The sequence below is a fragment of the Chiloscyllium plagiosum genome, chromosome 15, assembly GCF_004010195.1.
Source record: "Chiloscyllium plagiosum isolate BGI_BamShark_2017 chromosome 15, ASM401019v2, whole genome shotgun sequence".
NCBI classification, from domain to species: domain Eukaryota; kingdom Metazoa; phylum Chordata; class Chondrichthyes; order Orectolobiformes; family Hemiscylliidae; genus Chiloscyllium; species Chiloscyllium plagiosum.
The window spans coordinates 79,077,418-79,078,138 of NC_057724.1; positions in this window are offsets into that span (position 1 = coordinate 79,077,418).

Sequence of the window (721 nt, forward strand, 5' to 3'; positions counted from 1 at the left end):
AGCTGGAAGCTACTTTCCAACGCTGAGTCCCTCCAACAGTGCAGCACTCCCTCTGCACTGACCCTCTGACAGTGCGGTGCTCCCTCAGTGCTGACCCTCCGGCAGTGTGACACTCCCTTAGCACTGACACTCTGACAGTGCGGCACTCCCTCAATACTGGCCCTCCGACAGTGTGGCACTCCCTCAGCACTGACTATCTGACAGTGCAGCACTCCCGCAGTACTGACCCTCTGAGAGTGCGGCACTCCCTCAGTACTGACCCTCCAACAGTGCGGCACTCCCTCAGTACTGACATACAACAGTGCAGCATTCCCTCAGTACTGACTATCGGCGAGTGCGGCGCTCCCTCAGCACTGACCCTCCGACAGTGCAGCACTCCCTCAGCACTGACTATCCAACAGTGCGGCACTCCCTCAGTACTGACCTACAACAGTGCAGCATTCCCTCAGCACTGACCCTCTGACAGTGTGGCATTCCCTCAGCACTGACCCCCCGACATTGCGGCGCTCCCTCAGCATTGACTATCCAACAGTGCAGCACTCCCTCAGAACTGACCCTCTAACAGTGCAGCACTCCCTCAGCACTGACTATCTGACAGTGTGGCACTCCCTCAGCACTGACTATCCAACAGTGCAGCACTCCCTCAGAACTGACTATCTGACAGTGCAGCACTCCCGTAGTACTGACCCTCTGAGAGTGCGGCACTCCCTCAGTACTGACC